Below are 24129 nucleotides of genomic sequence, written 5' to 3' on the forward strand. Positions count from 1 at the left end.
TACATCAGAAATTGTAGCTGCCTGTTCATGTAAGCTGAATGCGAAGAGCCCACAACTGGTGCAGCCAGATATTGAGCCTTCAAGGAACAAATATGGATTGGCTTTCTTATGCATCAAAAAGGAAAGAAAAAGAAAACTTACTCCTTAATTGAAGTAGGGAGTGACAGTAGAAGGTAGCAATATGAGGGTACTTTTTTAAAAAGTTCTAGAGAAAATGGAATAAAAAGACAGGTTAGGCTTTGGTGCCCAAACGGTTGAAAACGGTGCACTATGATGGGGGCTGCGAAAAGTTTGTGGAAAAAGTGCATTGTGGAAAGGGTGATGCATGGATTTTAACTTTTTTTTTTTTTTTTGCACCCAAAGGGACTTATTTTTTTTTTCGTTTCATTTTCCATGAACTTTTTTGAAGCACTATGTAAACTTAACCTCTAAACAAAATTGGCAAAAAAGCGAAAGAAGCTTTTTGAAGCCCTTGGGTCTTCTAAGGAATGCTGGGGAGGCAGGGGAGAAGGCGCCCGTGTCTCCCCTGCTCTGAATTGGCGGAGCATCTGCGGTGTTTGCCCTGCACAGAGTTTTAGGACGGTAGATGAAAGCTTTAGCAGTCACACCAGTGGGTGTTGAATCAGGCTGTGCAATGCCCAAAGATCCAAAGAGAAAGAAAGGAAAGACTCAAGGCTGGCGCCAACATTTTAAGAAAAATCTTGAGGTTTCAGGTGAAGTCTGAAAGGGAATTCAGGACACGCTGTGCACCCAAGGCAGGGCTGACACCGTGTCATTTGCCCTCCGAGCTCTCCAGGGCAGGGTTTTCACCCGGTCGCTTATCGAACTCTGAATTCTCCTGCAGGCCCCTGGGGCCCACCTCGGCCTGCCTGGCCAGCTTTACCTCCCACCCTGGAATTCTTCAGTGCTGGCCTTTTCCCAGTCCCTAGAGCAGGCGGAGCTATTTCCCACCTTGAAGTTCCTGCTGCTAGAATGCCTCCCCTCCCCCTCCATCCCCAGCTAACCCCTGCTCACACCTGCCGTGACCTTCCCCTGTGCCTCCCTCAAGGACTTCCCCAAATCCCCAATGAGGAAAAACTATGGAGCGTATTATGTCTGTGAAAAACTGGGCCTAGCTTGAGTTTTGGAACCTTCGAATGCAGGCTAAATGGTACTACAACCATGGGGTTTATGAGACTTAGTACACCATAATTAACACAGTGGCAGTGTTGGTTGAAATGTCTCTTCTTTGATATAAACACAAAAAGACTGCATATTTTATTTCACTGAGAAGTTATTCCAAGACATACTTTCCTCTCTCTCTCTCTCTCTCTCTCTCTCTCTCTCTCTCCTTTCCTCCCTCCCTCCCTCTTTCTGTCTCTCTCTCTCTGTCTCTCACACACACACACACATACGCACACACACACATGATTCCAGTGACCTAAACTTTCAGGTTTTTTTTTTTTTTTAACTAGAGTCTTGTGCCGCATGCGGATGTTTTGGTCAATGACCACCTGCATATACAAAGATAGTTCTGTAATATTTTAATGGAGCTGAACAATTCCTATCACCTCATATTTTTTGCTGTACCATTGCCACACAAATTCTGTTGTGTTCTGATTGTCGGCAGTCCTCCATACAGTAGTGTGCTGCACAGGTTTGTAGCCTAGGAGCAGTAGGCTAGACCATAGAGCCTAGGTGTGTAGCAGGCTATCCCATCTAGGTTTGTGTAAGTGCCCTCTGTGACATTTGCAAAATGATGAAGTTGCCTAACTTATATAATCAAGCAGATATGATTACATTAAAAATTAGATTCATGAGCTGGAAAACCACATCTCCTGCTCCCTTTCGTGTTCTCATGCCTCTACCTATATACGCTCACCTGTTGATTAGATTATGTAACTGCTCCCATTTTAGAAACAAATAAAAGGTGTGGAGCCATGCTGGGCCCCTGCCTTGTCCCACACCTCTCCCCTCGCCCCTGCTTTCCTGCCCACACCTGCTACACTACCTGTGGTCACTCCTAACTGCATGCTTTGCTCAGTGTGATTCTGGCCTGTGGATTTCTCACACGAGGCTCCCAACCTGGTCTTTGCCTGGTATGGACTCCTCAGCTCACACTTGTAAACTCCTTTCTCTCTTAAATAAAGCCCTCACTTTCCTGTGTACTTCTCTCACTAAATAAATGCTAAACCTTACCACGTCTCCTGTTTTACTTGAGCCGATATGCAGAATTCTTTATCTGAATAGGCGGCAAGGGCCTCAAGATATTAATATCAAAATAATTAATAAAGGTAACCCATATTGTAACAGTGCATTTCTCAGACTAAGTAACACACAACTGTAGTTTTAGACTTACAGGAAAGCTGCAGGAATAATGCGGAGTTTCCATAGCTCACCTTGCTTTCCCCAGTTTCAACATCTTAGATAACTCTCACAATGTTCAGAACTAGGAAATCAACACTGGTATAGTACTATTCCCTCAGCTATAGACCTTGCTGGAATCTCACCCATCTTTCCACGAACACCCTTTTTCTGGTCCGGTGTCCAGCCTGAGATCTCACACTGTGTTTTCCTTGTCCTGTCTTCTTAGTTTTCTTCCCATGGTGACAGTTTCTCAGCATTTCTTTGCTTTCTTGACCTGGACACTTTTGAGGATTCTGGTCATCTTGTCCCTAGAATATCCCTCAGTTGGGACTCACAATTAGAATAAGGTCCTTCATTCTGTGCAAGAACAACACATAATTGATATTGTTTTTCTCTGTACATCATGTCAAATCATGTGTGCTGTCAGCCTGTCTTCTTATTGCTCATGTTACCCCCCATCACTTGGTTTCTGAATATAAAGTTAATATTTTTCACCTTGTGATGAATAAATACCATCTGGAGAGAAACTTTGAGATTATGCAAATATCTTATTTCTCCCCAAGTTTATACCCAGTAATTTTAATATCCATCAGTGGATTTTTAAAAAAATATATTTATTTTATTTATTTTAAAGGCAGAATGACAGGGAGGGAGGGAGTGAGGGAAGGGGAGAGAGAGAGAGAGAGAGATCTTCCATTCACGGGTTCCCTCTACAGATGGTCACCATGGCCAGAGCTGGGCCAGACTGAAGCCAGGAGCCAGGGATTTCATCTATGTCTCCCAGATGGGTGGCAAGGGCCCAAGTACTTGGGCCATCATCTGCTGCTTTCCCAGGTGCACTGGCAGAGAGCTGGATCAGAAGTGGAACAGCCAGGTCTCAAACTGACTGCACAATAATGCTAGACCTCATCAATAGATTTTGACTGCTACAACTATTTTGCCTAAGAGTGATTTTTAAATCTCACTTCTATTTTCCATTCTTTTCTTCTACATTTATTAGTTGAAATTTTTTCCTTCATTTATTCAGTTATTGAAATATATCAATTTAGACTCATATTTATTCTTCAAGTTCTTATCCAATATTATCATTATTTGTTTTCGTACTCAGATTTTTTTCTGCCTTGGTCATTAAAAGTGTCTTCGTTTGGCTCTTGGATCCTTTTAAGAAGCCCTTTATGAAGCTCTTTTTGAGCACTTCACGTCTTTCTAGCACCACAAAATGTTGTAGACTTAGCTTGTATTTTCTGTGCCTTATGCCTGGAATTCACCACTTCCCCCAAGGAACTCTGGTTCCTTCCACTAGAGAACGGTGTTTAGAAACCAAGATCTGGATACGAAGCATGTTCATTGCTACTGGAAAATCATTTTTAGGCTCTCTCGGAAGACAGAACTGGGAAATACAAATGCAGATACTAAGCCAGTTATACACACACATCTATATCCTCTTTTATATCCTATATCTAGATAGATAGGATATAGCTATATCCTATATCTCTGTCTCTCTCTTCATAAATATGTATGTGTATATTTCTCTCTGTAACTGCATATATTCAAGAACATGACTTTATACTGATACCACTGATTTCAATCCGCAGCACAAGATTCACTGCAGCCTTCCTTTTTCTTTATTTGTAACTTCTTTCTTCAATAGTGAAAAACCCAGGTATCGTTATCTACAAATTGAATTATTTGTTTAATTCTAGTATAAAGTAGCACCAGAATTGCTAATCCATGATCCTACAAGAAACATAATTTCCTAATTGGATTACAGCATCCCTGTGTGGTTCTTTGATCTTTAGCTTTATAGCATCCAGTTAAGACATTATTGACCAAACTCACCTAAGTTGGTCCTCTCCTATTCTTGGCCCCTTCTACAGCTTCATTACCCACTGTCACAAGCTAGGGTCATGTGCTACTGTTTGTATTTCAATTTGGGTCATGCTAGCACTGAAGGCAGCCCTCACTTTCCTCTGTGTCTTCCCCGCCAGCCACCTCCCCTGTGATGTGATCCCAGTCCTGTGCCTCTCCTGGTGTTTAAAGTGTGTGTTCAGCATGTGTGTATAACCTCGGGCTGACTCCCCGTATGTAGATCATGCTGAGGTTGTTGGTCTACGGCACTCTCAACATGACATCTGGGAGGTTATCCTCACATGATTCAGCATCAGGTCCTTGCTTTAGAGAATTTGCATTTCCGATGTCTTCGAGGTGCCTCCTTCCTCATCTTTGTTGTCTTGAGGATACAGACCCTGACCTCTCATTCAAACTTAGAATTCCGTATCTCTGCAGTTTCACTGTACAAAGGCGATTTCCTTTCTGTTTGCTTCTCAGAGTATAGAGAATGAAAGCAGGGAGTAATATTTTATCTAGGACTTGTGACGTCTGTCCTGGTGGTCTTTAAGGCTCCTCTTTTCTAGACAGAAAATTGTGTTGATTATAAATATTATCTGTGCAAAATGCATTGGGTTTGGAGGGTAGTGATCACAGCATTGCACTTTGAACTACCAAAGTGGTACTTCAGCTACTTTCTCTTCTGCATGATCAAATGCCAGCTCCACCTGGAGCACAGAGAACAGGCATACCTGGTCCTGTGCGGACTTGCCGGCAAGCTTTCCTTCTACCTCTTGGTTTCAACACGTCTCCTTTTCCTCCAGCCGCCTCTCAGCTGGGTAATCCAGGGTCCCATTCCATGCAGCTGCCTTGGTATTTTGGTGACATGGGATCATTGGGCAACCGCAGGGTTCTAGTACAAGTGTTTGCTTACATTATTTCCTTGTGGAAATGTCCTCCTTCCCAAATTCACGGGCCTTTTTTCACCTACACCAATCCCCTAATCACTCTGGTGACTCGGTGGCCCTTAGAGCATTCATTTTTCTCTTCAGTAACATTGTGTTCATTTTTTAAAGAAATGATTTATTTATTTATTTATTTTATTTGAAAGGCAGAGCAGAGAGAGAGGTCTTCCATCCGTTGGTTCATTCCCCAGATGGCTGCAATGGCTGGAGTGGAGTCGATCCAAAGCCAGGAGCTAGGAGTTTCTTCCAGGTCTCACACGCAGATACAGGGACCCCAGGACTTAGACCATCTTCTACTCTTTTCGCAGGCTGTAGGAGGGAGCTGAGTGGGAAGAGGAGCAGCCGGGACTCAAACTGGCACCCATATGTGATGACAGTATTGCAGGAGGTGGCTTTACATGCTATGCCACAGCACCGGCCCTTCATTGTGTTCATTTTTTTTTTTTTTACTTATTTTTTGACAGGTAGAGTTATAGACAGTGAGAGAGACACAGAGTAAGGTCTTCCTTCCACTGGTTCACTCCCCAAATGGCTGCCACAGCCGGTGCTGCAACGATCCAAAGCCAGGAGCCAGGTGCTTCCTCCTGGTCTCCCATGTGGGTACAAGAGCCCAAGTACTTGGGCCATCCACCACTGCCTTCCCGGGCCACAGCAGAGAGCTGGACTGGAAGAGGAGCAACCAGGACTAGAACCGGCTCCCAAATGGGATGCCAGCGCTGCAGGTGGAGGATTAACCAAGTGAGCCACAGTGCCAACCCATTGTGTTCATTTTCAAGATGAGTTACAAGCAAGCAGTAGACACCTGTGGTATTAGTTTCTGAAGGCCATCACAACAAGATTCCAGAAACTGGGTGGCTTAAGTGACGTCACCTCATCATCTCACTGTGCTGGAGAGGAGATGTCTGAAGCCATGGCATCAGCAGGGTTGGTTTCCTGTGAGACAGCAAGGGAGAACCTGCCACATTCCTGCCTCCTTGCTTCTGGTGGCTGTCCACATGCCTTCATCTTTCCACGGTGTTCTTCCTGGGTCTCATCTCACTTTTTTCCAGAAGATTCTGTGCGTGTTGATCTCTGTCAAAGTTTCTCCCCACCCCCCACATACACACACACTTTTTATTAATAAAGACACCATCAGTGTTAGATTTCTGCCCATGCTAAAGACTTCTTATTAATTTGCTCATCTCTGTAAAAATCCTATTTCCAGTTGCAGTCCTATTCTGAGATACTGGAGATGAAGATTTTAACTCATTGCTTTGGGGTAGAGCAGTTCGACTCCTAACACCTGCCATGCCCTCAGAGATTTGTCGGGGAGTGAGCAGAATCCATCGAGTTGGCCTCCCATGTGGAGAAAAGCCGATTTTTTCAGCCCAGGCAGTTGTTCTTCATCTTCATCAGATCGATGGCCCGTGTCCGTGGAAATGTCAGGGCGGAAAGGCTCTTCTGAGAAAGTTGAAGGCAGAGACGAGATCTTCTCCTGCACTCTTCGTAAGATGAACATAAGGGAGAACTGTCCATGGGTGCTCAGTAAAGACTAATGAGGCTCGCATTTCTTCAGGAGAGGAACTTGCTCTACTTCATCCTCTGCCGCTCTGGGCGGGTGCTTTCATTGCAAACCCTCTGCTTGCTCCAACAAGGACCTGTCCTTGTGTAAGGCACAGCTGTCCATATTGTTTCAACCCAGTGTCCCTCTCCATTTGAAGTTAAAATGTGTGCTTTGTAAAATAACTACTAAATTATCTACTGAGTGCTCAACTTGTTATTTTTAAATGAGTACACAGATTTTAAGTGCAAAATGGTGTATCACACACAATCCATAACAGGAGAATGATATATTCGAGGTAATGAGATTTAACAATACTGGATTACCTTAAAACATGTCTCCACTTCGAGTTTTCAAAACTTTTACATAGGGACAGATGTTTGGCCTAGTGGTTAACACACCCATGTCCCACAAGGGTTCAATTTCTTGATGTAGTTCCTGAATTCCAATTTCTGTGGATGCAGACCCTGGGAAGCAATGGTGATGGCTCAACTAAGTGGATTCCTGACACCCATATAAGAGACCTGGATTGAGTCTGGGTCCTGGCTTCAACCACAGCCTTGCCCACTAGCCCAGGCCATTGTAGGTATTTTGGGAGTGAACCAGCAGCCTGGAGTTCCTTCTGTGTGTGTGTGTGTGTGTGTGTGTGTGTGTCTGCCTTTTCAATAAATAAATTTTTTAAAAGATTTTATTTAATTGAGAGGTAGAGTTACAGACAGTGAGAGAGACAGAGAGAAAGATCTTCCTTCCATTGGTTCACTCCCCAGATAGCCACAATGGCCGGAGCTGTGTCAATCCGAAGCCAGGAGCCAGGTGCTTTTCCTGGTCTCCCATGTGGGTGCAGGGGCCCAAGCACTTGGGCCATCCTCCACTGCTTTCTCAGGCCATGGCAGAGATCTGGATTGGAAGAGAGACAGCCAGGAATAGAACTCGTGCCTATATGGGATGCCCGCACTGCAGGCAGAGAATTAACCTATTGCGCCATGGCACCGGCCCCCAATAAATAAATTTTTAAGTTTAAATATATCCCAAGTTAATATGATTTTTAAGTTAGTATTCCTTAGAGTGCTTTTCCTTCATAGGTTGCCATCCTTTTTATGTAAAATATTTGTAATCCAGTATAAATTCGTCTTTTTACTTCAAATAATAGCAAGAAAATAAAGCTGAATATTTCACTAAGCATAGTCTATCTATAAATTACCAAGCAGTTAATATTCCTTTTCACACACCTTTCTTCTAAAACTAAAAATGAACAAACAAAAAACCAATAGCTACAAAATCCCATGAAAAGGATAATTTGTCCGAGAGTGAGAGTTTTCCAGTGAGTGGGAGTCAGGAGCTCTGGGCCTGTAGACTGACCTCAAGGTCACTGGCAGGCATGGTGGCCAACTTGTCTGTGGGTCTTTGCAATACTGAGCCAAAGTGCCAGCAGTTATTGGAAAGCACAAACACCGCAGCTGTGGTTTCTAATACAGCTTCTTCTACTTCCTTAGTCAATACTGTCATTTAAAGATCCTGTCAGCTTAATGAATGTGAGCAAAGGGCATATCTCAATTGCTCGTCTCCATGTTGTTTGTGCTGTTCTGATGTTGTCAACCCAACAGTGGATTAAATAGTGCCCCACAGAAAGTCATGTCCAGGGGCTGGCATTGTGGTGCAGTGGCTTAAGCTGCCTCTTGGGACATTTGCATTCCACATTGGAGTGCCCATACAAGCTCCAGTGACTGCTTTTCCCGTACAGCTCCCGGCTAATGTGCCTGGAAAGCAGCAAATGATGGTTGAAGTATCTGAGTCCTTGCCACTCCCATGGGAAACCCAGATGGAATTCCTGCCTTCTGGCTTCTGGCTGGCTCAGCTCCAGCTGTTGCTACCACATGAGGAATGAACCTATGGATGGAAGAGCTCTCTCTCGCTCTCTCACTCTGTGTGTGTGTGTGTGTGTGTGTGAGAGAGAGAGAGAGAGAGAGAGAGACTCCACCTTTCAAATAAATAAATAAAATCTTTTACTGAAAAGTCCACCACCCTCCCAACCTCAGCATGTGACCTTATTTGGAAATAGGATCTTCGTAGTGTAATTTGGTTAAGGATCTCAAGATGAAATCATCTTAGAATTAGGATGCTTGTAAGAAGAGGAGGGGACTCAGAAAGGCCGTGAGAAGACAGAGGTACGTAGAGACGGCAGCTCTTGTACCATGAGCCAAAGGCCAAGGAACACCTGAGACCACTAGCAGTTGGGGAAGGCGAGGAAGGATCCCTTTCCTCGACACTTCTGAGCAGTCGCAGCCCTCCTAACTCCCTGATGTCAGACATGCAGCCTGCAGAACTGGGAGAGAATATGTGTCCTGTTGCTTTAAGCTACACACTTAGTGATATTTTGTTATGGCAGCCACAAGAAAGTAATACAGGGGTCTTTAACTCTTCCCCACGGGTCCTATCTTCACAGTTGCTCTGCTTTTATGCAGGACCACTTACGCTTTTTCAAGGCATAATTCAACCCTAACAAGATCCGGCCCTCGTCGTCTTGGTCGCCCTCACAAACATCCCAACATCTCCCTGTCCCTGCAGGGAAGAGTGACTCCTGCGGGCCGTGTGTTCTGAAGGCTGCTGTGTTCTTCCGTCTCCATGGTGCTCAGCTGGGAGGTCTGAGAGCCCACAGTCAACCTCATTTGTCTCAGAATACCCACCAAAATGCCCAGAGGTTGTCTGATTGAAAGCTGATAGGAAATGCAACATTGAATTATTGCTCCAGCGTGCGTCTGCTGAAATGTAAAGAAAGTCCCCGTGGCCAGGACCTCGGAGCAGAAGAAGGGGAGGAATGGCAGCCGGAAGTCAGCAGAGAGGAGACCAGCCCCTTCTCTTCTGCTGCTGCTTTGTGGGCAAGTCCCATATCACACCCCACAGTAGACCCCTGCATGCACATTGCCAGGCCAGCACTTTCCCTCCACCTGCCTAGGAGAGCCTTCTCCAGTCATGCCTTGCCCTCGGGGCTGGCCAGTCCTAGGGACAGTTGCCACTGGATCTGATTCCCCTTATCCCTCTCTGGCTGCTGGGAACAGCCCTGGGTAGTACTTCTCAGATTTGCTTCCGGAGGCTCCCCTCAGAGAGTTTCCCACAGTATTACCTAAGCCTTGTCACAATGCCACAGTCTTTCTCTCCCACTGAACTCATTGCAATTCATACTGAGTGAGTGAGCCCTACACTGGAGTTCTAATGATTCTTTTCCATTGCTTTGATCACAGCCTGGATACAAGATTATATCAAGGACATACAAAATTTTGGGGGACAGGCATTTTGACACAGCAGGTTAAAGGTTAAGCTGTGTTTGAGACTCCTGGGCCCCATATTGGAGTGTGTGGGATCGAGTCTTGCCTCTGCTTCTAATCCAGCTTCCTGCTAATACCTCCTGGGAGGAAACAGACAATGGCATAAGTACTCAAGCTCCTGCCACTCAGATGGGAGACCTGGATGAAGTTCCAGGCTCCTGACTTTAGCCTGGCCCAGCCCTGGCTGTTGCACACATTTGGGGAGTGAACCAGTAGATGGGAGTGCTCTCTCGCTCACTCTCTCTGCCTCTCAAATTTAAAAGAAAGACTCAATACCATCCTTCTGCTTCTTTGCTTCTTTCTCTTCTCTTAAGGAAAATGATGTCATAAGTTGATGTGTAAATTAAATAGACAAACGTAAAAATTGAAGAAAGTTATCTTTCTTCAATTTCTTCCATTGGTTCACTCTCCAGATGGCCACAATGGCCAGAGTGAACCAATGTGATCTTTATGAATGAATGTGGCACCTTAGAAGAGGGTGTTTTTTCATCACATTGATCCTATTTATTTTTTGTTAAATAGCTTTGCTGTTTCTTCTCAACAGAGGCACTGACTGATGTAAGCATTGAAAATTCACACACTGATGACATTCTTCACAGTTCTTTGATGAAAATGGATGGGATAAAATCTTTGTTTTACTTTCTCTATCCCCTTGCTAATCTTTTGTCCACCATTTACATTTTATCTTTTCTATTAATTTTTACTTACAAATGTCCAATATATACTTGTTTTTAAAGCTCCCTTACTTTTTAAATTTATTTTTGCTCATATTTTCATCTTCTTTATTTTATTAAAGTGCTTTTATTTATTTATTTTGAGAAAGAGAGAGAGGATCCAATTATTTTTGCCATCTCCCAGAATCTGCATTAACAAGGAAGGAGCTGGAATTGGGAGCCCAAGGTGGGACTCAAATGCCAAGAAGTCTGGTGTGGTTTGGAGACACATTGTCCCATGCCTTAACCACTAGATCAAATGCCCACCCCTTACATTTTTATTTTATTGACTTTCTTTTTGAAAATTTCAACCCATGGAGATTTTCCTGGAAAATTTACATTGCCTCTGAAGGAAATATAAAGAAGTACTACCTGTAAAACTCATTTAAAGAATAAAATGGAAGATATATATTCATATTTAATAAATATCTGTTGTTTGAGCTTGGAATTTCCAACAGCTGCTCTTTCTAATACTGATCCCAAGTGGTTTGTCTTTGACGCTATTCTTTCTTTGATATTTTCCTTTCTGAAGCATAGCATCAAGTAGTAGAGATACTAACCCACATTCAAATCTACTTTTCCACAGTTATGATAATATTATTACCAACTGAAACACTTTGGAGATCACAAAATGTGAAGAAAATTAGGTCCCTATTCTCAGAGATAATATTTTCTAACAGGTAGGAGGAGGAAGACATTCAAATAAAAGATGACATAAGGCAGTAGAACTGACTTTTCTAACAAACAATGGGGCTGACATATACAAATTTATAATGGCATCTTCTAAGTAAGCATTTTGGGAAGCTATGCACCAAAGTCTCACAACAATGAATTTCTCAAACTCATTTTTCAGAGATGCAAGTAGACCTGGCTCAGAATATCCCACTAAGTGGCAACCCTTCATCTTTGGGGAGAGAATTTCATTTTCAAAATCCTTCAAAAATCACCTTCAACAAATTTACATAACCAAGCTGGAGAATACTATATAGAGCAAAACCAAGGTGTAACAATTTAAAAACAAAAGTGAATTTTTTTGCATTTTTAAAAGGCAATTGCATTTTTTTGCATACTTGAAGGCAATTGTAGCTGAAAAGAAGTATCTCCCAAATGCCATGAGCTGAACAGTATTCTGGAAATAGTCATAAACCCTTCCAAGTAAATTAACTTGAAGATATGTGTTCTTTGGTAGGTAAACTCCAATATATTTACTTTTACAAGAAGTCTTTGTTTTAAAGTCTTCCTACCAAGCACCACAGCATAATACTCAAAACCATGTTTAAGCACATGGATTTACGTATTCAGATGTGACTACCAAGAAATACATGGATTTTTCTGTATGACTTATGCACCACTCACCCACATAAATATCCACTTAGCTGGCAGGATAAGAATATACTGATGGGTTGTGTCCTGGGATCATAAGACATCTGCTCCATGAAAGCTGAGCCGTCTGTGTGTGTCTGTCCTCAACTGTACTCCAGTGTCTCTCATGGTTTCTATTTCTAGCTCTTAGTAGGCTATAGCCTACTAATGATGAGAATATGTACATTTCCACCAGGCAAAGCTTCAGAGAAGCAGAATCACTTGAGTTTGCCTCATTGACTTTCTTTTTATTTTTTTTAACTTTTATTTAATGAATATAAATTTCCAAAGTACAGCTTATGGACCACAATGGCTTCCCCCCCATAACGTCCCTCCCACCCGCAACCCTCCCCTCTCCCACTCCCTCTCCCCTTCCATTCACATCAAGATTCATTCTCGATTCTCTTTATATACAGAAGATCAGTTTAGCATACATTAAGTAAAGATTTCAACAGTTTGCTCCCACACAGAAACATAAAGTGAAAAATAATAGATGATTTTTTAAATGATGCTGAAATCAGATCAGACCTATTGTCATGTTTAATCCCAGTGAGAGTCAAGTTGGGAATTGATAATTTCTTCTTCTTTTTTTTTTTTTTTACAGAAGATCAGTTTAGTATACATTAAGTAAAGATTTCAACAGTTTGCACCCCCATAGAAACACAGAGTGAAATATACTGTTTGAGTACTCGTTATAGCATTAAGTCTCAATGTACAGCACGCTAAGGACAGAGATCCTACATGAGGAGTAAGTGCACCGTGACTCCTGTTGTTGACTTTACAAATTGACACTCTTGTTTATGGCCTCAGTAATCTCCCCATGCTCCAGTCATGAGTTTCCAAGGCTATGGAAGCCCCTTGAGTTCTCCGACTCTTATCTTGTTTAGACAAGGTCATAGTCAAAGTGGAGGTTCTCTCCTCCCTTCAGAGAAAGGTACCTCCTTCTTTGAAGACCTGTTCTTTCCACTGGGATCTCACTCGCAGAGATCTTTCATTTAGGGTTTGTTTGTTTGTTTGTTTGTTTTGCCTGAGTGTTTTGGCTTTCCATGCCTGAAATACTCTCAGCCTCATTGACTTTCTTCTATCCCTCCTTAGAAGCTTGAATCTATGACATGCACGATTTACACTAAGCACATAACCCTTTCTTCCCCAGTGCTATACTGAAGAGCATTTCCTAAAGGCAGTTGTTGGTGAGTAACTTAGAGCCTGTAGCAGTCAGCACCATGGGCTTGAGCATGCACCCGAGCGCTGAGGAACCACAGGCAACTCATTTGCCCTCTAGGCTTCTGCCTGTCCACTTTTAAGATGAGAACAGTAGCTATGGAAGACAAAACTGAGCTAATAATTACTGAGCTTTTTCTTTGTGACAGCACTCTTCTAGGAACTCTCAATAAAGAATCTTACTTAACCATCCCAGCCAGCCTAAGAGGTAAATAGTGTTGTTCTATTTCACAAGGGAGAAATTGAGACACAGGGATTAATTTATTTAGCAGCTCACAACTGGTAGGGCAGGAAGGAGGCTCCAGTGTGACTCAAGAATGGTTGTTCTAGAAGCTCTCCCTGACCTGCCCACATGAGGAATTATAAAGGTCAGATGATACAGTAGGTAGAAGTCCCCTGTGTACATAGACAGTAATATGGCAGAGAAAACTAGGGCAGTACACAAGTATAGCAATGAATAGTCAAGAAATAATGGTGCGGATGGTGGTTAGGGGAAGAAAATTGAGGTCAAAAGAACTAACATTAGCACCAACCCATGCTCTCTCCTTTATAGAAAATGGTTATATTTTACTAAGGGGATGTCAGACAGAAAATGGTTGTATTCTTTCTTTCTCAGGTAAGTAGTTGCTGAATTGTATTTTAAATGCTGTTTAAAAGACTTGCTTTTCAAGGCACTGTTATATAGTTAGGAGGGAGAAGAAGAGAGGGCAACTACTATCTTTCAAGAGAAATGGTTTGCAACCTGAGACAGAAGAAAATATAACTTTCCTTTCAACATGATACAGTTAGAAAAGTATTTGAGATAATCTGTTTGAAAGCACTCATACCTGTCTTGCCCTTCTTTGGTGGTTAGGATGTAGCTATTTACACCTTCTGCTTCTTGAAATTGGTTAATCATTCTCTGATGCTTTCTGTCCATCAAGTCTTTTTAACCACATTCCTACTGTAGGACACTGACTTGGGGTTGGAATTTATTTCTTGCAGCCTATGAAATTGCCTTCCTATTTAGAAATACACTTGTGTATGTAGCAATCACTTGTCATGCCTACTGTTCCTTCATGAAAAAGCAGCCCTAAGTATCTTCTGATCATAATCTCCGGGCTGCAATAGACGCTTACTAAGGGGATGTCAGGCAGTAACCCCTGGGTGGTTCAGGCCGTTCCATCCCGATTCAGTTGCTCTCGTGAAATGAGTTCAGCCCTATCTCCATGATTTAGATCAGCCCCAAGGGGCCCTGATCAGTTCAGCTCAAAAGCATGCATTTGACAGGTGCTGGGCATACAAAGACTTTTAAGACATGGTGCCCAGCCGGCACCGTGGCTCACTAGGCTAATCCTCTGCCTTGCGGCACCGGCACACTGGGTTCTAGTCCCGCTCGGGGCGCCAGATTCTCTCCCGGTTGCCCCTCTTCCAGGCCAGCTCTCTGCTGTGGCCAGGGAGTGCAGTAGAGGATGGCCCAAGTGCTTGGGCCCTGCACCCCGTGGGAGACCAGGAGAAGCACCTGGCTCCTGCCTTCAGATCAGCACGGTGCACCCACCGCAGCGGCCATTGGAGGGTGAACCAACGGCAAAGGAAGAGCTTTCTCTCTGTCTCTCTCTCTCACTGTCCACTCTGCCTGTCAAAAAAAAAAAAGGAAAAGAAAAAGAAAGAGAAAAAAAGAGACATGGTGCCAGTAACTAACAACTCAGAGTCTCACGATTTTTCCACTGTTCTACCTTCAGAAGGACAGAGCAGGCTTGGGCCTCTGGGAACTGTCTCTGGACAGGGGTTGGGCAGGGCTTATTCAATTTTTTTTTTTTTTTTTTTGACAGGCAGAGTGGACAGTGAGAGAGAGAGACAGAGAGAGAAAGGTCTTCCTTTGCCGTTGGATCACCCTCCAATGGCCGCCGCTGCAGCCGGCGCACCGCGCTGATCCGATGGCAGGAGCCAGGATCCAGGTGCTTTTCCTGGTCTCCCATGGGGTGCAGGGCCCAAGCACCTGGGCCATCCTCCACTGCACTCCCTGGCCATAGCAGAGAGCTGGCCTGGAAGAGGGGCAACCGGGACAGAATCCGGCGCCCCAACCGGGACTAGAACCCGGTGTGCCGGCGCCGCAAGGTGGAGGATTAGCCTATTGAGCCACGGCGCCGGCTCAGGGCTTATTCAATTTTAAAGCTTCCCTAGGTAGTCATGAGCTTGAGAAATTTGAATAACCCCGAAGTAGAAGCCCCAAGACTTGAATGTAGTTGGTGGTTCAGTCTCCTGCAATCTGGTCGTTCCTCTCACTATCTGATGAATATACTGTGCAATGGGGAAGTCAGAGGCCTTGGCCACCAAAGAGAGAGAAGTAGGCACCCTGAGCAGATTGCAGAACTCCTAGTGAGTTCACCCTGAGACCCTCACCTCCTTTTACTGATGCTCATAGGTACTAATTAGTCATAGGCTTTTCCTGCATTATAACAAAATGGAAATACTTGTCGCTGTCAGGCATAAAGTTAGAACTGCCATACCCTTGAACGGTAGTCTTAGTATGAGCTTTGAAGCCTTTAGAAAAAACATCACATACCATCTTGCTGCCCATGGATTCAAGGTAACTCTTAGAACCAGTGTAGCAGCCACATTTACAAAACTCCACTAATGAAGGGATCTTAAATTTACCCACTTTAAATCTCATTTCTCCATTCTTTTCTATTGGAACAACAGAAGTGTAGACAGAAAATCTCCTTTTTGTACTCCAATATAGATGAGGCTATGTCAGAAGGCTTTCCCGAAGACCAAGTCTATTTGGGGGCTAATGTAATCTCATCCAACTCTTGCTTTATAAAAACTAAAAGGGGGGAATGTTAGTAAAATGGCACAGTCTTAATCCATGGCACAATCTAAACTCTCACACCATCCTAGGCTCTAGCCCCTGCTGCCATTGCTGGAAGCCAGGTGGCCACAGGACCCAACCACCAGTGTCAGCTCCACCCCCATCCTAATGAGATTCTGTGCTCCTACTTCCCTTCTTGCCCCTCCCCACCCCGCAAAGTTTTAAAAGAACCTTTTCCTGAACACGTGGCTCTTTTTCTCTCTGTCTCCTGATCTTTCCCTCCGTCTCTCTGTCTCTCTCTGTCTCTCTCTCTTTCTTTCACTCTCCCTCTTCCTCTCCCTCTCTCTTTTAGGCTCTCCTTCTCCCTCTTTTCCTTCTTTGCCCCTTCCCTCCAGTCTGTCAGGTTTCTCCCAATAAACTCTTTCCCTTAATGAACAAACAAACAAAGACCAGGTCTATTCAGGCTGCTTTAACAGAGTACTATGGACTCAGTGGTTTATAGACAATAAAAATTTCTTTCTTACAGTCCTGGAGGCTGCAAGTCCAAGGTCAGAGGCACCAGTAGATTCAGTGTGTGGCGAGAGCCCACCTCCTGGGTCACAGACAGAACCCTCTCACTGTGTCCTCGTGTGGTGGAGAGGGCTCCAGGGCCTCTTCTTGCACCAACCCCACACATGAGACCTCCTCCTCACAACCTGGTCACCTTCCAGCAGCCCTCACCTCCAAATGCCATCACGTTGGTGTTGGGATTGAACACACTCATTGGAGGTGGGGAATGCAGGGCTATGTGCATTCGTATTATAGCCCCAAGGTATACCAAAAGGAAAACAAACACTCAGAGGGGACACAAATCTAAATGATGTGGCTTACAAGATAGAAGTAACCTGTAGTCACTTTGCAGGTCATTCAGTGGACACCTCTTTGCCAACCCCTCACAGCTTGATTAAGACAGAAGCCATCATCAATTGCTACAACTCCAGGTGGCTCCCTCAAGTCTCCTTCCTCTGCCCAAAGCCCAGACCCTGGTCAGGGAAGCTCAAAGGGAGCCCAGAGTTCCTGCCCTTTCTCTTCTAGATCCTCTTGCAAAGCCAGTCTCCACGCTAAGTCTGCAGTCAGGAAAGCTCCCTTTACCGAAGACTGTACACACCCTCATGGCTTCACAGTCTATCAGGTCAATAAAATAGCCCAAGCCAATCCTCAGTAAATGATGTGCGATTGGAGGAACAAGGAATCTTTCCATTCTAAAAGACACTGTAGGCAAAGAGGACCAAACGGCATAAAATGGGAGATTGCGTTTGAGTACTGAAGGTAATCTGGTGTGGCTGGTGAACATGGTGTATTGGGCAGAACTGCAAAAGGAGGGAACAGGCCAGACAGTGAAGAACCCGTGTGCCAAACCAAGGCTTTGCTGACACAGCGCTTCCAGGCATGTGTGTGCAACAATCCGTTTAGGTTAGGATGTAAAATCTGTAGAGAATCAGTGCCGTGTTCCCAGGTCATAAATCTACTTTAACAAAAATATCTGTTACCTATAAATTGCCACATAACTTCTGAGATCGATGTGGGTGTGACCTATTTTCACTTTGGCACAGATCAGATTACCTTATCAGTACCAGCAGGGTGGAAAAACAGCCTATCTTAATGGAGTTTGCATTCAGCACTGTGTTTATGTTTTTTAGAGTTGAAACAGTATCCAAAAACTTGCAAAGACTTTTAAGAAAAAAAAAAGATGGATTAATTTGAAAGTCAAAGTTTGCAGAGAGAGAAGGAGAGACAGAAAAAAGATATCTTCCATCCACTGGTTCACTCCTAAGATGGCTGCAACAGCCTGGCTCAACCCTGGTGGAAACCAGAACCCAGGAGCTTTATCCTGGTCTCCCACGTGAGTGGCAGGGGCCCAAGGACTTGGGCCATCTTCTACTGCTTTCCCAGGCCATAGCAGAGAGCTCAATTAGAAGTGGAGCAACCTGGGCACAAACAGGCGCCCACACAGGATGCCAACTTTACCTACTATACCACAACACCAGCCCTTGCAAAGACTTTAAAAAAATTATTTATTTGAAAGTCAGAGCTATAGAGGGGCCAGAAAGAGAGAGAGAGAGAAAGCTTAGCACTTCCATCCACTGGTTCACTTCCCAAAGGGCTGCAATGGCCAGGGCTGGGCCAGGCCAAAGCCAGGAGCCAGGAGCTTCAACCAGGTCTTTCACGGGGTGCAAGGGCCCAAGCACTTGGACTGTCTTACACTGCTTTCCCAGGCACACTAGCAGGGAGCTAGATCAGAAGCAGAGCAGCCAGGACTCAAACCAGTGCCCATATGGGAAACTGGTGCTGCTGATGGTGGTTTAACTTGCTACGCCACAGCGCTGGCCCCAAAGACTTTTTTTTTTAAGATTTATTTATTTATTTGAAAGTTAGAAAGGGAGAGATAGAGATGGGGGTGGGGGGAGAGAGAGAGAGAGAGAGAGAGAGAGAGAGAGAGAGAGAGAGAGAAGGTGCTTCTATTCACTAGTTCACTACCAAGATGATCACAACAGCCTGGCCTAGCCTTGACTGAAGCCAGGTGCCAGAAGCTTCATCCGAGTCTTCCACATGGGTGGCAGGGGCCCATGGATTTGCGCCATTTTCTGCTACATTTCCCAGGCCATTATCAGGGAGTTGAATCAGAAGTGGAACAGCCAGGACATGAACTAGTGCCCATATGAGATGCTGGTGTTGCCAGCCCTGCTATGCCACTATCCCGGACCTTAAAAAGACTTTTCAAACCACAAGAGAATACTAATCATCAGATTGCCTCTCTTTTTTAAATGTGCTATTTCTCTTCCTTTAAAAAGAGGTGTTAATTTGATTTTTTATCACTCCTTTGCATCCTCAAAACAGATACAGGGAAAATTCATTGATAAATCCTCACTTGCTAATTTAGCTTTCACAGTGCTGCTTCTCCTGGTGAGTCTAGGAGGTCCTGCTTCTACTGCGAATCAACAGCTCCAAGCTGCTGGCCCACCTCCACCTGCACAGCCTGCTCCTTGCCCACTTGGCCTCCTTCCCTGAGGCTCCTGCAGTTACTGTCTTCCTAAGATGGCCATTGCTACTCAGGCCGCCACCAACTTTTTCTCTCCCCGCCCACCAGTAGTGAAGGGATCCATTTGAAACATAACTAGACTCCTGGCCCCTGCTACTGGAAAGCCTTCAATATTTCCCACTGGATTTCAAATATAATTTAGACTCCTTCCCAGGGTTAACAGACCCTGGGGGGATCCAGCTCCATTGTCCTCCTCCACTCTCCTCTTCATGGTTTTCCAGCTACACTGATCTTTGAATAGTTCCAAGGACACTCTCTTCTTGAATGGGCCCTTTTCCATCTTGAAGTCTCTGCCCGAAGTACTGACCTCCACCCCCAGCTCACTGGTGCAGTGGGTTAAGCTGCTGCTTGCAATGCCAGCAGCCTGTATCAGAGTGCTGGTTGGAGTCCTGACTGTTCTGCTTCCAATCCAGCACCCTGCTAATGTACATGGGAAAGCAGCAGAAGGTAGCCTAAGTACTTGTCCCCTGCCACCCATGTGGGAGACCCAGATGGAGTTCCAGGCTCCTGGCCTTGGCCTGGTCCAGCCCCAGCTGTTGCAACCATTTGAGGAGTGAACCAGTGGATGGTAGATGAATGCTTGATATCTCTCTCTCTCTCTCTCTCTCTCTCTCTCTCTCTCTCTCTTTCTCTCTTTCTCTCTTTCTCTCTTTCTCTCTTTTTCTCTCTCTGCCTTTCAGTTATAATCTTTAAACAAACAAAAAGAAGAATTTCTACTTTCATTGCCTAGGATCAGGTATGGGAGGAAATTAAGGAGATATTCTAGCAGGAAGAGAAATGCATCTCCATCCACTAGTTCACTTCCCAAATGCTCGCAACAGCCAGAGCTAGGTCAGGCTGAAGTCAGGAGTCAGGCACTTCATCTAGGTCTGCCATGCAGTGGCAGGGACCCAAGTACTTCATCCATCAACAGCTGCCTCTCAGACATATTAGCAGGAAACTGGATCAAAAGTGGAGGTGAGAGGTTGGCACTGTGGTGCCAGGTTAAAGCCCTGGCCTGAAGCACCAGCATCCCATATGGGCACCGGTTCTTGTTCCGGCTGCTCCTGTTCTGATACAGCTCTCTGCTATGTCCTGGGAAGGCAGTGGAAAATAGCCCAGGTCCTTGGGCCCCTGCACCCACGTGGGAGACCCAGAAGAAGCTCCTGGCTCCTAGCTTCAGATCGGCACAGCTCCGGCCATTGCGGCCATCTGGGGAGTGAACCAGCAGATGGAAGACCTCTCTCTCTAGCTCTGTATTTCAAATAAATAAAATAAATCTTTAAAAAAAAAGAAGCCTCCCGCTCCTCAGCGCCGCAGCCTCCGCCGCAGCCGCCACCGCTCCCGCCGCCACCGCCGCTGAGTAGAAGATGGCTGTACCTCCCACGTATGCCGATCTTGGCAAATCTGCCAGGGATGTCTTCACCAAGGGCTACGGATTTGGCTTAATAAAGCTTGATTTGAAAACAAAGTCCGAGAATGGATTGGAATTTACAAGCTCAGGCTCAGCCAACACTGAGACCACCAAAGTGACGGGCAGTCTGGAAACCAAGTACAGGTGGACCGAGTATGGGCTGACGTTTACGGAGAAATGGAACACCGACAACACGCTGGGCACCGAGATCACCGTGGAAGACCAGCTTGCACGTGGACTGAAGCTGACCTTCGATTCCTCCTTCTCGCCTAACACTGGGGAAAAAAATGCTAAAATCAAGACAGGCTACAAGCGGGAGCACATCAACCTGGGCTGCGACGTGGATTTCGACATCGCTGGGCCCTCCATCCGGGGCGCTCTGGTGCTGGGTTACGAGGGCTGGCTGGCTGACTACCAGATGAACTTTGAGACTGCCAAGTCCCGAGTCACCCAGAGCAACTTTGCCGTCGGCTACAAGACCGACGAATTCCAGCTCCACACTAATGTGAACGATGGAACGGAGTTTGGCGGCTCCATTTACCAGAAGGTGAACAAGAAGCTGGAGACGGCCGTCAATCTTGCCTGGACAGCAGGAAACAGTAACACTCGCTTTGGAATAGCAGCCAAGTATCAGATCGACCCTGACGCCTGCTTCTCGGCAAAAGTGAACAACTCCAGCCTGAAGGATTAGGATACACTCAGACCCTAAAGCCAGGTATCAAACTGACGCTCTCAGCTCTGCTGGATGGCAAGAACGTCAACGCTGGCGGCCACAAGCTTGGTCTAGGACTGGAGTTTCAGGCATAAATGAATACTGTGCAAGCGTTTAATTTTAAACTATTTTGCAGCATAGCTACCTTCAGAATTTAGTGTACCTTTTGATGTTGTCTGTCTGGGATGCAAGTGTTGCTCAGTATCACGGTAGAGCTTCAGGTTACAGGTGTTACCCTGCGGAGGTACAGAAGAAACCCCAGTCCAAGGAGAGGTCCTTGCAGCTGCAGACTTGGGGGACTTAGTGACTCCCAGAGATGCCAGGTTTCTTTTTTATCTACAAATAGATGCAATGGAAGCTGATACTGTGTAGACACTTTGTAAATCCACATTGAGTGAATGGAACCGTGGCCTCCTAACCTGCGGATGAGAGGCTTGTAGCTTGATAGGGTGTACAGACTCATCCGAAAGGGACTTTTTAGACAGATCTTCATGACCTTGCCCCACCCCAGTCCATCATCTCCTCTTTTACACCAAAAAGTAGTTTGCTGGGTGTGGTAGCTGTGTCCTTCGTGCCATTCAGGGGTGGAGAGGGTGGATGTGACGAATCCAACGATTCAGACTCAGTTCCTTCTTGTGTTGCTCAGAGCATGAAATCACTTCTGCAGCTCAGGCGAAGCGTGGGGCAGAGCCGGTGTGATTGTGATCCTGGGGTGACAACACCCGGAATCTAAATTGGACTTCTGTTGTATTCTCACCACTCAGTTTATTTTTTAGCAGTTTAATGGGTACATTTTAGAGTCTTTCATTTTGTGTGGAATTAGATTCCTCCCCTTCAAATGCTGTAATTAACATCACTTAAAATAAAACTTGAATAAAATATTGAAACCTAAAAAAAAAAAAAAAGAAGCCTGAGTTTGTTGTGGAAAGTGCATAGAACCATGTTGGCTGCACAGTAAGACGTCAATAGATGTTAGCAACTACTTTTATTAAGTGCAGGCCAATTTGCCACACAACTACATATTACATCAACTAACACATAAAGATTTCATCAATATGTGTTTTTTCTTAAGTCCTGTGCAAACTGAGTTATATATATATATATATATATATATATATATATAGTTGTATTATACCTACTATTAAAACAGGGCTTTGTAGCCTGTGAAGAGTGGATCTCTTTCAACATTCACTGTAATCCTACCTAAAAAGATCTCTTATGTCCTTATGGAAATCAGAACTCATCCACAGGAGCAAGTGGTCCATGTGAGAGAATCCAAGGCAAATCATGACAATTCAATAATCAACAAAAATTATAAATTATACCAGTGAACAAATTATGACCAGCTCACAACAATTGCTAAGTACCCATTTCTGGAAATAACACTTTTATGAGCACAGAAACAAGATGTGCTTGATACCAATAAGGGTAACTAACATGGCTTAATTTGCTCTGATGAAAAAAAATGGTTCATAAAGCAGCAGACCATGTCATAGCAAAGAATATTTTGTGTCCTAGGGAGATTTAGAGATGGGCTGATACCAAGAGGCACCCTACTTTTCCCATGATAGGACTGCTGCTGGATAATACTTTCATTTATTGACAAGGAGATGGTCCAAAACAGTTATCTTTTCTGCCTATGCAATCAATAATATCAACCCAAAAGAAGAATCTGCAGAAAAGCTGTAGTATTCTTTTTCTGGAAATAGTCGACAAATCAGTCACAGCCATGGTAAAATGGTTTTCTATTCAAGGTGTTTAGTGCTCTGAGTTCTTGTTGGTACAACAAGCTTAACTAAGAATTTATCTTTTCTGAAAAATGTTTATTTTTTATTTGAAAAGTAGAATGACACAGAGAGAGAGAGAGAGAGAGAGAGAGAGAGAGAGAGATCTCCCATTCACTGGGTCACTCCCCAAATACCTGCAAGTGCCAGGCTGGGCCAGCCTGAAGCCAGGACCCAGGAACTCCATCCAGGTCTCCGATGTGGGTAGGAGGAGCCCAATTACTTGGGCCATAATCCACTGCTTTCCCAGACACATTAGCAGTAAACTGGATAGAAAGCAGAGGAGCCAGGACTCAATCAGCACTCCAATATAGAATGTGGGCATTGCAAGCCACAATACTCATCCCAGACATTTGTCTTTAAAAAACTCTAAAATGTGGTTGCTGTGAGCCTCATTTTCTATTTAAAGTGTAAGTTTGTGATCTTTGCATCGGCTTTTAATTTCTTCATAAAGAGAGAAGTTGACTATTAAAAAGAATGTTTTCCAAGATCATTAAAATAGCAGTTGCCTATAACATTATTGGGAATGGAGGGGATCAGGTTTTTTTCTTCCTCCAGTTTAATTTGCTTCTTTTTCTAGTGATTGGTCTCTCTTAGTTTCTTTTATGTTTAGGTTCATTCTTGTATTTGTTCACTACTGCTATGTAACCGGTTACCTCAAGCTTAGCAGCTTAGAACAACAAATACTATCTCACACAGTTTCTGAGAGTCAGGGTCCTATGATGCTTTGTGGTTGTGGTTCAAGGTTTCTTACAGAAGTGTAGCCAAAAGGTAGCCCAGAGCTGCAGTCTTCTGCAGGCTCAGCTGGGGCCAGAGGAACCCTGTTTACACTCACCAATGTGCCTCTTGCCAGGAGATTCCATTCAGTTCTTCCCCAACTGTTGCAAGCCCCCTACTTTTGAGATGGACCTCTCCATAGCACAGGGCTCCTCACAATAAGGCAACAGTTTTACCCAGAGAATGTGACCCAAGAGAGCAAAAACAAGATAGAAGCCACAAGTATATTTTATAACCTAACCTTGGAAGTATACATCAACACTTCTGTCATATCCTACTGGTCACATAGATGAACC

General features: G+C 44.5%; 1 protein-coding gene and 1 pseudogene across 4 annotated transcripts in view; both read left to right on the forward strand.

Annotated features, from left to right (window-relative positions):
- Nucleotides 1–24129, forward strand: part of IL20RA (interleukin 20 receptor subunit alpha) — a 52432-nt gene that overhangs the window by 1094 nt on the left and 27209 nt on the right. The gene's annotated exons all lie outside the window — the stretch shown is intronic.
- Nucleotides 20416–22177, forward strand: LOC100349506 (non-selective voltage-gated ion channel VDAC1 pseudogene; annotated as a pseudogene).

This window comes from Oryctolagus cuniculus, chromosome 5, assembly GCF_051225735.1.
Source record: "Oryctolagus cuniculus isolate XC-2025 breed Fujian yellow rabbit chromosome 5, ASM5122573v1, whole genome shotgun sequence".
Classification (NCBI taxonomy): Eukaryota; Metazoa; Chordata; class Mammalia; order Lagomorpha; family Leporidae; genus Oryctolagus; species Oryctolagus cuniculus.